Raw genomic sequence first — 11,511 nt, forward strand, 5'->3', positions numbered from 1 at the left:
ATCTACCAAAATTGTTGAGCTTATTTTAGGAAGCTAAAGTTGTTGAGCTTTCTTGGGAGGGTGAGGAGAGGGTCCCACGAACTACCACAAACCCCTCACAATCTATCTACCAGTAGATCATGATCTACCTATTGGACATCCCTCCCTTATAGCATATGGATTTATAGTATGCTGGATTTACGTATAAGCTAAACAATCCATAGTTTAGGGCCCCACTCTCTTGGGGGCCCCCAAAAAATTAAAGGGAAAAAAACACCTGGATGTGCATTTCCAAAATATAAGTTTAACAACGACTTCGATGAAATATATATTTTGTTATGTGCAAATGGCCTTATATACCTAAAAGGTAAAGGAACCCCTGACCATTAGGTCCAGTCACAAACGACTCTGGGATTGCGGCGCTCATCTCACTTTATTGGCCGAGGGAGCCGGTGTACAGCTTCTGGGTCATGTGGCCAGCATGACTAAGCCGCTTCTGGCAAACCAGAGCAGCGCACGGAAATGCCGTTTACCTTCCTGCCAGGGTGGTACCTATTTATCTACTTGCACTTTGATGTGCTTTCAATGAGCAACGGGAGCTCACCCGTTGCGGGGATTCGAACCGCCGACCTTCTGATCGGCATGTTCAACTTTCAAAGAGACTGAGATCTATTCCCACTATTAAAAAAAACAAAACCTGGCAGTGATCTACCAAAGTCGTTGAGCTTATTTTAGGAAGGTAAGGTTGTTGAACTTTATGGGGGGGGGGGGATCCCACAATCTACCATAGACCCCTCACAATCCACTAGTAGATCACGATCTACCTGTTGGACATCCCTGCCATATAGCATATATTCAACACAAAAACCAGTGGCAATTTGTTGTTGACAAAGGACAGCTAGACAAATAAAGAGCCCCATTACCTTCAATAGATTAGGGCCTCATCAGACCTAAATCCGGCCCTGAGTTACATTACTGGGCATTGTGTAATTCAACATTGCCATTTCTGATGTTCTGTAACTTGCCGTTACTGATTACTTGTGTTTTATTTCCTGGAAAGAATAGCATTTCTTTTAAACTTTATATTGATTTTCTTCCTGTTGCACTGAAAATACTGTACCAGGTAGATATGCTTATTAAAGAACATGCTCATGTAGCGGGTCTGAGTTTTTTTAAAAAAATATTCCTTGTACTTTAAAAGCTACATTTCATACATACCCAACATAATTAGAATTCAAAGTTGATGGTAGATATACGGTTAGTGGCAGGCTTAGTGATTAACGTGAGTCATTCACGCTGAATTCTCAGTTTCAGTCTGGTGCAAAAAAATCGAAGAATGGAAATTCACTACGTTGCCCCATTGAATAGAAGTATCTGTACAGTTTTTGGTTGCCGTCTAAGCAAGTTTACCCATAAACATGTATATTAACTAATTGTATAATTTTCAATGCATTAAAATGAATATTCTCATATTTTAAAATTCTCTAATATTCTCATTAATCGATAATATTCTCCAAAAGATTATTCTCAAGAATTTAACATCACCAGCTCAGTCATGGATACCTGTGGTCTAAACCACTGAGCCTAGAAATTAATCTCTTCTCATTGTTATCTGCCTCAGTTCCTCAGTGTCCCAAATTTAGTTCCGGCACTGGGATCTGCCTATAACTACGACTGCAGAGATGCAAAGAATTGATTCAGTTTCTCTGCACCAGTTTCACTAACCCTGAGGTATACCTCTGGTAATCCCCTCACATATAATTTTTTCACAGCTTCTACATTTGTTTGTTTTTTTTAAAGAATATTTATTAAGATTTTACAAAGTCATAAATACACAAATGCATAAAAAACACAAAAAATAAAAACAAAAATACAGAAAACGAGAAAAATAGAGAAAAAGAAGTTAAAAACAAGTCCATTTTTTATAACTTTACACTCATTAGCTTGTTTCTTTGACCTCCTCATACCTCCCCTTTTTGTATTCCCATTTACATAATCAAATCAGCAAATCCTTACCCTCTTTCATTTATCTTAACTCTATATCTTAACATGTTATAACTATATTTTCATCCATTATCAATTCATTTTTGCATATTCTTATTAACTTTGTTGCTAATGCCACTTATTTTCAATCCAACATCATTTTAACATTCATTAATTTTACAGTGTTCCTGCAGATAGTCTTTAAATTTCTTCCAATCTTCTTCCACCAACTCTTCTCCCAGGTCTCGGATTCTGCCAGTCATTTCCGCCAGTTCCATATAGTCCATCACCTTCATCTGCCACTCTTCCAGGGTGGGTAGATCTTGTGTCTTCCAATACTTTGCAATGAGTATTCTTGCTGCTGTTGTTGCATACATGAAGAAAGTTCTATCCTTCTTTGGCACCAATTGGCCGACTATGCCCAGGAGGAAGGCCTCTGGTTTCTTCAGAAAGGTATATTTAAATACCTTTTTCATTTCATTATAGATCATCTCCCAGAAAGCCTTAATCTTTGGGCACGTCCACCAAAGGTGAAAGAATGTACCTTCATTCTCTTTACATTTCCAACATTTGTTATCGGGCAAATGATATATTTTTGCAAGCTTGACTGGTGACATGTACCACACAGCTTCCACATTTGCACAGTGTGTGTAAATAGCTCTGCTGGGAGGTAGCAGTAGCAAGACCTCTTCTGTTACATTTTTATTTTTCAATAAAATATATAACACAGGCATAGGCAAACTTGGCCCTCCAGATATTTTTGGGACTACAACTCCCACCATCCCTAGCTAACAGGACCAGTGGTCAGGGATGATGGGAGTTGTAGTCCCCAAACATCAGAAGGGCCGAGTTTGCCTATGCCTGATATAACACAATAACCATATAAACATACAGCACCGGCTTGCAATGTTTTCCAACTCTGATCCAAACTATGGGTGATTGTGAGAAAACGAGCTTATGATAACATACACATGCCGTGGGGAGTCCTTAGGTCTGCAAATACATTTGGTCCTGATTTCTTAAATTCAGTGGATGCCCGGGTTGCGAACGTGATCTGTGTGGGATGCACATTTGCAACCTACAGCGGCGCGTCTGCGCACACGCGGGTTGCGATTCGGTGTGTCTGCGCATGTGCAAAGCACAATTTAGCACTTCTGTGCACGCACGACCGCCAAAACCAGGAATTAACCCGTTCCGGTACTTCCAGGTTTTGGCGGTCCGCAACCCGAAAAAAACGTAACCTGAAGCGTCTGTAACCCGAGGTATCACTGTATGGTCTTTTCTGTGGCTTTGCAGCACCACTAAAAAAGGCAGAAACAGTAGCTCTGCAAATGGCAAATGGTACCAAGGAGATGGGATGGGCTGTTAAGACAGTGCAAAGTTTAGAATCATAGGGGAGGCAAAACTCAGCACAGTTTCAGAAATTAATGCATTAAGCAGGCATTATGTGTGTTTTTTTCCTAGATAGCAACTGTTACCATTGTGAAGCTATGTAAATACTGTGGGCGATGATTATCTCAATCATACACTTCCTCCAAGCCTGAAGACAACAAACAGCCAAAACTAGTTCCGATAAAGAACTGAGCTTACACAAGTAGGTTTATTAATCTTAAAGTGATGGGACTCCTAAAACACACACACACACACACACATACACACAAAACAAGCTCGATGTAATGTATTGTTTTAAAACGACAGTGAATTTGAATTGCTAACTCATGGCTTAATTCTTATTTCAGAATTGATTAAACATAACAACTTGCAATTATAGCTTGTTACAGCCATGCAGAATGTAATGTTTTCATGTTACATATTGCCTAATGATAACAAATTCCTCGGTTGATTCACAACCGGTGTATTCACTAATTTCTCAATTTTGTTATCATTTATTTCCAATATTTATAAACAGCATTTTCAATTACATCTACCCAATGGAGAGGGAAAGATTGGTCCCTTTAATCCTGGATGGGGATGTGTAATCCTACATAAATTTATCACGAAGCAAGTTCAATTTGATTCACTAGGATTTATTTCTGAGTAGACGGGCATAGGATTGCAACTTGCTGCAGCCTTGTCATATCTGGGAGATCTTGCAGTCTCTCCTGCCACACAATCCTCATGGAAAATCTCCACAAGGTGGCAGTGCATAATAACACAAGAGATGTCTTGAGAGGATTTGAAGTGTGATATTTCAGCTCAACAGAGGGTTTATTTTCATAGGTAAAGGTAAAGGGACCCCTGACCATTAGGGCCAGTCGTGGCCAACTCTGGGGTTGCGGCGCTCATCATCATCATCATCATCATCATCATCATTATTATTATCATTTTGCTTTCAATTTGTATGCCACCCTTCTGTGGCGGTTTTCCTCCTCCCCCTCTCCCTCCTCTTCTTTTTCTTTAGCCATTAACCCGCCCACTCTCCCAAAATAATAACATTTAAGGGAGAGGAAAAGAGCTGTTGCGATTTTCTTCCTGTCGTCCCTGGCAGGGTTGTCCTGTCCCCTTTCGATTTTATTTCATTATTATTATTTTCATTTCGCTTTCAATTTGTATACCGTTTTTCTGCGTTAACAATACACAAGGTGGTTTTCCTCCTCCTCTTCTTCTTTAGCCATTAACCCGCCCACTCTCCCAAAATGCAATGAGGGAACCACCAGAAGGCCCTCGGCGCTGGATCTCAGTGTCTGGGCTGAACGATGGGGGTGGAGATGCTCCTTCAGGTATACAGGACCGAGGCCGTTTAGGGCTTTAAAGGTCAGCACCAACACTTTGAATTGTGCTCAGAAACACACCGGGAGCCAATTCAGATCTCTCAGGACCGGTGTTATGTGGTCCCGGCGGCCACTCCCAGTCACCAGTCTAGCTGCTGCATTCTGGATTAATTGCAGTTTCCAGGTCACCTTCAAAGGTAGCCCCACGTAGAGCACGTTGCAGTAGTCTAAGCAGGAGATAACTTCATGATGTTTGGGTTATTCCTCCATAGAAGCTGAGTACAGATGGCTTAAACTGGCTCTGTTATCTCTGCTTCGAGGTCATGCTGACTATAATAACAAGGCCAGAAGGAGCTGGGGTTTCCTTTTTCTTTCTGTCTCTCTTCCTTCTGGTGTGGTGTTCTGTATATAGCATTAAGGTTTAGTCTTATTATAAGTTATTGTCAGTTTGTTCTGTTTGGGAAGTGGAGCTGAGCTTCCTATCTCCTGTATTGGAGGTGATGTCATCAATGTTATGTACTGAAGTTCTCACCCTGGGCCAGCAGGGGGATACTGTAGATAGTTTTCACTCAGGTCCACATATGCAAATAAGGGATTGAAAGTGACGTTCAGTGATTGGATAGTTACAGAAAATGGTTACTGTTGTGTTCTAGTGGAGCTCTATATAAGCAGGCTGGCTGAACCCTTCAGTTTAGTTGAAGAATTGCTGTGTCGTCTGATATGTTCACCCACAATTTAACTATCAAGGTGTCTAAGGTCCATGAATAATAATAGCTTAAATGTCCCGGGCCCTAAGGAAGCCAGACTATCCTCCACCAGGGCCAGGGCTTTTTCAGTGATGGCTCCGCCCTGGTGGAACGCTCTGTCCCACAAGACTAGGGCCCTGCAGGCCTTGATCTCCTTCCGCAGGGCCTGCAAGACAGAGCTATTCCGCCTGGCCTTCAATTTTAATTAGCCTGATCCTTTATTCCCTTCTCCTTTTCCTCTTCTATGACAAAACCCTTTCTGGGACCCCACATTTAAATTCTTCCCTGGTCTCCTTGCTGGCCCTAGTAGGACCAACTTGGCCAGTTAGCCCTGGTGATCATTTGATGTCTACTCACAGGGTCCCCCCCCAAAAAAAAGACCCCTGAATTTTATTGATATTGATGCTGCATTTTATGTTGTATTTTATGCTGTTTTTAAGTCACATTTTAGTTAATATTTTATATTTGCTGATAGCAGCCCTGAGCCCGGTTTTTAAACCAGGAAGGGCAGGGTATAAATAATAAAAATATTATTATTATTCTACCAAGGGGGAGAAAGTCGTTCACTGAGGCTTGTGTGCCCGGATTACAAAATCAGCTGATGTCACTAGCTGCCAGGGTTTTGAGAACCCATTTCTGCTAACCAGGAATTCACTCCTGCTTGCTTCTCTCCTCCATCAAAGAGTATTGAAAGTATCTTTTCACACCTCTCCGCCAGTTCTTAACTGTACAGAGAACATACCGGTATTTCAGCACTGCCACTTTGCTTAGCACTTCCCCTTTGGTCATTACCATTCAGCTGCATAGAACATAATAGGGCTTAGTGTCTAACTATCGCTGACAGGCGATCACTTCCTAGCATCCACTAATCCCTCAAACTCACCAGCTGCACAGGGCACAACAATGGTCCTACAGAAAAAAAGTTGATTTTGTATAAAGAAAAGTACTGCAAACCAGTCCAGAACTGAGCAGGAGAAGGTTCTAAAATCCTGTTCCACGTTCTCCGCCCCAAGGGGGGGGGCGGTAGCTACCCCCTTTGTGAAACAGGTGCAGATCTAACATCAAATATTGTTGTTGTTGTTAATCATTATTTATACCTCACCCATCTGGCTGGGTTTCCCCAGCCACTCTGGGCGGCTTCCAACAAGAGATTAAAAATACAGTGGTACCTTGGGTTACATACGCTTCAGGTTACATACACTTCAGGTTACAGACTCCGCTAACCCAGAAATAATACTTCGGGTTAAGAACTTTACTTCAGGATGAGAACAGAAATCATGCTCTGGCGGCAGTGGGAGGCCCCATTAGCTAAAGTGGTGCTTCAGGTTAAGAACAGTTTCAGGTTAAGAACGGACCTCCGGAACAAATTAAGTACGTAACCCGAGGTACCACTGTACATTAAAACATCAGTCATTAAAAACTTCCCTAAACAGGGCTGCCTTCAAATATCTTCTAAAAGCCAGATAGTTGTTTATTTCCTTGACATCTGATGGGAGACAGTTTCACAGGGCGGGTGCCACTACCAAGAAGGCCCTGTGCCTCGTTCCCTATAACCTCACTACTCGCAGGGAGGGAACCGCCAGAAGGCCCTCGGAGCTGGACCTCAGTGTCTGGGCAGGGGTGGAGACGCTCCTTCATTTCAAAACTGTAGCACAAACTCGGTGCATGTTCATTAACAGTGGTTAATGCCCACAGTTAGGGGCTACTTGCCCACTTCCAGAAAAGGGGGGGGAGCTTAGAAAATGCAAAGAAATAGTCCAGCTACGGTTGAACACCAGGGGCGCCGACTTATAAAAAATATTGGGGGGGCCCATACCGGGGTCCTGCCCTGGGAAGTTTTCTAAATTTTAGATGAAAATTTTGTTGTTGTTGTTGTTTAGTCGTTTAGTCGTGTCCGACTCTTCGTGACCCCATGGACCAGAGAACGCCAGGCACCTCTGTCCTCCACTGCCTCCCGCAGTTTGCTCAAACTCATGCTGGTAACCTCGAAAACACTATCCAACCATCTCGTCCTCTGCCGTCCCCTTCTCCTTGTGCCCTCCATCTTTCCCAACATCAGGGTCTTCTCCAGGGAGTCTTCTCTTCTCATGAGGTGGCCAAAGTACTTTTAAAGTTTTTTAAAAGTATTTTAGAGTCATATGATCAACATTAGAACCCCGAAAACTCGACTCTCTATAACTCCACACTCCGGGAAACTCGACAAGCCTGAAACACTTTTTGGCTTTGAAAAAAGAAACAAAACATAAACACGCACGGTATTTTCGTAAAAAGCTAATTTAATTTACAGTAACAATTATGCTTATAGACTATTACAGAGCAGTGAATATATAGCTCTGAAAAGACTGAAATGATATTTAAATAAATCCTAAACTATCATTAAAATAATAAAACATAAAATATTGCTGTCGCACAGTAATAGCACTTTGATTAATAAGTGAAATAGCTAATTTAAGCTTACTTTGAATAAGGCTGAGGGTTCATTAAATAAAAATAATATCTCAAAGTTAATGCTTTAATACAGTTAATAAAGTTAATACAGTATGCCTAATACTGTATGTAAATACTGTAATACTGTATGTAAATAACGGGCTTTAATTGGGTCTTACACCCTAAAAATATTTAAGTATTTGAAAATAACTAATACAGTACTATAGTAATATAGAAATACAGTACTAAACTAGTACTAATATTTCGAAACTGAAAATTTAACATTCTGTATGTATTTAATTCTCTATTTTATAAAGATTTTTAATATCTGACAGTGAGTTTGGAGTAGCCCAATGCAAAAATCCTGAGGATCCATGCTTTGTAACCACGTTTTTGCACCACTGTGACCCTAGGCAACAGTGGGTGCGTGATTTTTTTGGTGCAAGATGTAGCCATGGACATGCTATGTGATCTGATGGTGAATTTGGGGTGACCCAGTGCAAAGATCCTGTGGATCCATGCTTTGTAACCACGTTTTTGCACCATTGCAGCCCCAGGCAACAGTGGGTGCGTGATTTTTTTGGTACAGACTGTAGCCATGGACATGCTATGTGATCTGATGGTGAATTTGGGGTGACCCAATGCAAAAATCCTGAGGATCCGTGTGGATCCGTGCTTTATAACCACGTTTTTGCACCACTGTGACCCTAGGCAACAGTGGGTGCGTGATCTTTTTGGTGCAAGATGTAGCCATGAACATGCTATGTGATCTGATGGTGAATTTGGGGTGACCCAATGCAAAAATCCTGAGGATCCATGTGGATCCGTGCTTTGTCACCACGTTTTAAATGGGGAGGGAAGGAAAAACACAGAAGGGACAAGAAGCACAAGAGGGGTGTGCGGAGAAGCAGCTGGCTAAGAATGCATGGGAGTAGTTTAACGGGGTGGGGGGGAGGAAAGGAAGGCAAGCCAGCCCTCTCTCTCTCTCTCTCTCCCACCTGCGAGTCCCTAGAGCACGGAGAGGAGGAGGTGGTGGGCTGGAGCCTGCATGCAGTGTGACTAGGAAAGAATTAGAAGGAAGGACTCGATCCTTTCCTTAACCCTCTGCTTGCCAAGAGGGCAGGGGATTCCCTGCTCTTTGTTGAGTTTGAGCAAACGCAGCAACAGAAGCGGGTTGGCAGTAAGACCCTGAGGCAGAATGCAGGAAAGCAGCAGCTTCTGCCTTCCCTCACCTGACCGCCCAATCTTATTTTTGCCTGATTTTTGCCTATTTTTGCCCCTGCGCTCCGGCTCCAGGGACCACACATTCGCTCAATAACACGCACAGACATTTCCCCTTACTTTTTAGGAGAAAAAATCTGCGTGTTATAGAGCGAAATTTACGGTAATAATTTTCTTAAATTATTGGGGGGGCAGAGCCCCCCCAAACGAATTTTTGAGGGGGCTCGGGCCCCCTCAGGCCCCATGGAGTCGGCGCCTATGTTGAACACGGAAAGATGAGAATCAACAACTGGAAGCTTCAAAAGCATGCAAGCTTTTAACAACTTGCTGGTCCAAAACCATTTGGATAATCACCCCAAAATGGAAAACGAGCGAGGTCCCAACCAAAGAAGAATGGCAACTTAAGTTGACAGAATATGCACAACTCACAGACTTAACATATAGAAAAAGAGAACAAGAAGAACATAGGTTTAGAGAAGATTGGAAAACGTTTATTGAATATATGGGAAATAACTGTGTACAGCTGAAAACACTGGCAGCATTAAGATAAATTCAACAGTGTGAACAAGTTTTGATGGATGTGAATGGTATAGTTTTTGTAAAGTATGCAGGGATTTATGATATATAAAATGAACCATGGAAAGAGAAGAAGGGAAGTCATTGATATCTTAAGGATGTAAAAATGAGTATTTTAAATTGTAAAACAGAAAATTTAATAAAAATTATATACAAAACTGTTTGGATAATCTTACATAACATAGCAATGCACTCAAGGTGACAAAAGTCATACCTCGGGATGAATACGCTTTGTTTTAGGCAAATTCAGTTTGTGCTCTGGGGCAATTCGGAAGTAACGGAGCGCGTTACTTCCGGGTTTCACTGTGTGCGCATGCACAGACCGTAAAAATGACGTCACGTGCATGCGCAGACGCACCGAAACGTGACATGTGCAGACACGCGGACAAGGGTTACGTTTGCTTCGGGATGCAAACAGGGCTCCGGAATGGATCCCGTTCGCATCCTGAGGTACCACTGTATATTTGGAGGTAGCAATTTTGCAGGACATTTTTAAGTAGTTGCAGAAGAGACAGTGTTAGACTTGGGGCTTGGCTACATCAGGGCTTCAGATTGTTTTGCAGGTGTTCCAGGGGCATGGCATGCCGCTCCCTGCAAAGCCCTTTCCACTGGCCTAGGGGGCGAGGCCCAGACTCACCCAGCCCTACAACAGGGGTTCCTCTTGAGCACAGCTGTCAACCTTTCCTTTTTCTTGCGAGGAATCCTATTCGGAATAAGGGAATTTCCCTTAAAAAAGGGAAAAGTTGACAGCTATGCTCTTGAGGCTGGAGGAACATCGCCCCGCTATTGTTTTAATATTCTGTAAACCGCTTTGGGATGCGGGTGGCACTGTGGGTTAAACCACAGAGCCTAGGACTTGCCGATCAGAAGGTCGGCGGTTCGAATCCCCACGACGGGGTGAGCTCCCGTTGCTCGGTCCCTGCTCCTGCCAACCTAGCAGTTTGAAAACACGTCAAAGTGCAAGTAGATAAATTGGTACCACTCCGGCGGGAAGGTAAACAGTGTTTCCGTGCGCTGCTCTGGTTCGCCAGGAGTGGCTTAGTCATGCTGGCCACATGACCCAGAAGCTGTATGCCAGCTCCCTCAGCCAATAAAGCGAGATGAGCGCCGCAACCCCAGAGTCGGTCACCACTGGACCTAATGGTCAGGGGTCCCTTTACCTTTACCTTTTAAACTGCTTTGAGATTTTTATTATATGTATAGTGAATACTTATCTACTTTAAAAAAATTTCACCTATGATCCTTTTCTTTTACTTCTTTCTTTTTTCTTCGTTCTTTTTTTCTTTTTTCTGATATCTCATCTTTCATTTCACTCCTTTATTGTGAATAGCATTTTATAGAGGTATAAATAACTGTAAATATGAAAAGAGGCAAAGTATTCTCTAACTTTTTCCCTTGGTTATATGTATTTTTCCCCCTTTGTATTTTCTTTTGTTGTAAATATGTATGTTTTCTAATTTGTACTTAATAAAAATTTATTTTTTTTAAAAAATAAATTTTTATTAAAAATATAAAGTGCTATGGAAATGAAAAAATAAATAAAATAAAATGGAAAATAAATTTTAAAAAAATTGATTTTTTGATTTTTTTTAAAAAAGGAGGCACCCTCAGAAATCTATAAGATATATATTTTGTTTGTGGAAAAATTCAATAAAAAGCATTAAAAAAAGTCTATTAAATTTATATATTTACTTTGACAACAGGCAGATTTTTGGGGTGTTTTATATATAAAACACAGCCAAAAATCTGCATGTTGTCAAAGTCCAGCACTTGCCCAATTAGCCTAATGACAGCGCAAAGCGACGCCACCCAGGCGCGCGGCGGGGACGGGGGAAGGCGGGGCCTGATGGGCGTGGCTCCTCCGGAGC

The sequence above is a fragment of the Podarcis gaigeae genome (assembly GCF_964106915.1).
Source record: "Podarcis gaigeae genome assembly, chromosome: 6".
In the NCBI taxonomy this organism is placed as follows: Eukaryota; Metazoa; Chordata; class Lepidosauria; order Squamata; family Lacertidae; genus Podarcis; species Podarcis gaigeae.